The following is a 2,500-nucleotide window of genomic DNA, read 5'->3' as shown; positions in this document are numbered from 1 at the left end:
ACCTTGAGCTACAGCCACCTGCACGCCGGCGTGCGGGCGGAGCAGGGTGGCGTGAAGCGATGGGGAGCACCATCCTGGTGCGGCCCGCAGAAATATACGTCTATTGGGGGGAGGAGGACAGGGCGCCCAAGAGGCGATGCGTGCCCCAACGCACCGCAGCGACGGAGGCAGGATCACCGCCACCATGTCGCCCGCCTAGTATCACGAGGCGTGCAGCAGCTTTGCCCTAGGAAAAGCAGAGGCGGGAACGGGCACCGGCCATCGGTTCGGCAGCGTCACTGACGCGTGCACGTGGCGGCGTGTCGGCGAGCGGACTTCCTGCGAGGAGGCGGGGGCGGCACTCGCCCGAGCAGACGCCCGCCCGGCCCAGCCACCGCCGAGGTGGACTGGGAGTCGCGGCAACGGCTCGTCATACTCGTTCCCACACTCACAGCGCAGCTTGCCCGCAAGCCACCGACCACCGATCGACGCCAGGCGCCCCGACCGAGAGCGGGATCGCTCGTTCGCCCTGCTGGCAGTTCGCTGGGGATCACTACTGCACGGAGCTCGGAGACCGACGGGCGGCAACTCGAGAGTCTTTAAACCACCACCCCCATCCCGCAAGTGCAAAGAGGCTGTATACGCACAGACGGGTGAGGGGAATAGGTACCCCGTCGGGTTTGAAGGGAGCGTGACTAGATAGCAACGATGTAAACCCAGCCGATTTGGGAGCGAAAGACCGGCGCCTGCATCACCGGCTTCGTTTCCCGTGGCTGGAGAGTACACCGAAACCCTCCGTCTGTCGCGAGCTCCCGACGACGCGGTGCCGCCAAGCAGCAGGGCCGGACCTGGTGTGGCTCCCCTCGTCGATCACAGACCGGTCGGCACTACTGACGAGACGGTGGAACGGGCTTCGCCCCTTGTGACGAAGGGTGATGCGAACCCGCCCGCCCGCGTGCGTTCGGGGTGGACTCGGCAAACGGAGATTTGAAATCGGAAAGTGTCCTCCTGCCCCGCGCAGGTAGGCGCCCAACAGTTGTGGGGGGTTTGGCGGTGACCACGGCTGCAGGGCCTGCTACCCCGACGAGCTCTCCTGCTGGCCCCGAAACCACCCTCGCGAGACAAGTTGAAACGGAAACGGGCGTACCCCCAAGCCGACGATCCTTTCTTATTTGTTACTTTTTTTTTCACTTGCTCGAGTTGTGGCGATTTGGCGGTGACCACGGCTGCAGGGCCTGCTACCCCGACGAGCTCTCCTGCTGGCCCCGAAACCACCCTCGCGAGACAAGTTGAAACGGAAACGGGCGTACCCCCAAGCCGACGATCCTTTCTTATTTGTTACTTTTTTTTTCACTTGCTCGAGTTGTGGCGATTTGGCGGTGACCACGGCTGCAGGGCCTGCTACCCCGACGAGCTCTCCTGCTGGCCCCGAAACCACCCTCGCGAGACAAGTTGAAACGGAAACGGGCGTACCCCCAAGCCGACAGAGATCCTTTCTTATTTGTTACTTTTTTTTTTCACTTGCTCGAGTTGTGGGGGTTTGGCGGTGACCACGGCTGCAGGGCCTGCTACCCCGACGAGCTCTCCTGCTGGCCCCGAAACCACCCTCGCGAGACAAGTTGAAACGGAAACGGGCGTACCCCCAAGCCGACGATCCTTTCTTATTTGTTACTTTTTTTTTTCACTTGCTCGAGTTGTGGGGGTTTGGCGGTGACCACGGCTGCAGGGCCTGCTACCCCGACGAGCTCTCCTGCTGGCCCCGAAACCACCCTCGCGAGACAAGTTGAAACGGAAACGGGCGTACCCCCAAGCCGACGATCCTTTCTTATTTGTTACTTTTTTTTTCACTTGCTCGAGTTGTGGGGGTTTGGCGGTGACCACGGCTGCAGGGCCTGCTACCCCGACGAGCTCTCCTGCTGGCCCCGAAACCACCCTCGCGAGACAAGTTGAAACGGAAACGGGCGTACCCCCAAGCCGACGATCCTTTCTTATTTGTTACTTTTTTTTTCACTTGCTCGAGTTGTGGGGGTTTGGCGGTGACCACGGCTGCAGGGCCTGCTACCCCGACGAGCTCTCCTGCTGGCCCCGAAACCACCCTCGCGAGACAAGTTGAAACGGAAACGGGCGTACCCCCAAGCCGACAGAGATGCTTTCGCTCCTGTTACTTTTTTTTTCACTTGCTCGAGTTGTGGGGGTTTGGCGGTGACCACGGCTGCAGGGCCTGCTACCCCGACGAGCTCTCCTGCTGGCCCCGAAACCACCCTCGCGAGACAAGTTGAAACGGAAACGGGCGTACCCCCAAGCCGACAGAGATCCTTTCGTACTTGAACCAACACAAAGTTTGTCACGTTTTATTTTTACGAGTGATCGACCGTCAAGATTTGTCTCTGAGTTTGCTTAAGGTCTCTCCCTCGCCAGAGGAAAGCCACCCGGACCGCACATACACTCCCCACCTTTAGCAGCAGCCACCTGCACGCCGGCGTGCGGGCGGAGCAGGGTGGCGTGAAGCTGTGGGGAGCAC

The sequence above is a fragment of the Chiloscyllium punctatum genome, unplaced genomic scaffold (genome assembly GCF_047496795.1).
Source record: "Chiloscyllium punctatum isolate Juve2018m unplaced genomic scaffold, sChiPun1.3 scaffold_920, whole genome shotgun sequence".
Lineage (NCBI taxonomy): Eukaryota > Metazoa > Chordata > Chondrichthyes > Orectolobiformes > Hemiscylliidae > Chiloscyllium > Chiloscyllium punctatum.
The sequence above is the reverse complement of the archived record's forward strand: the minus strand, read 5'-3'. Positions refer to the sequence as shown.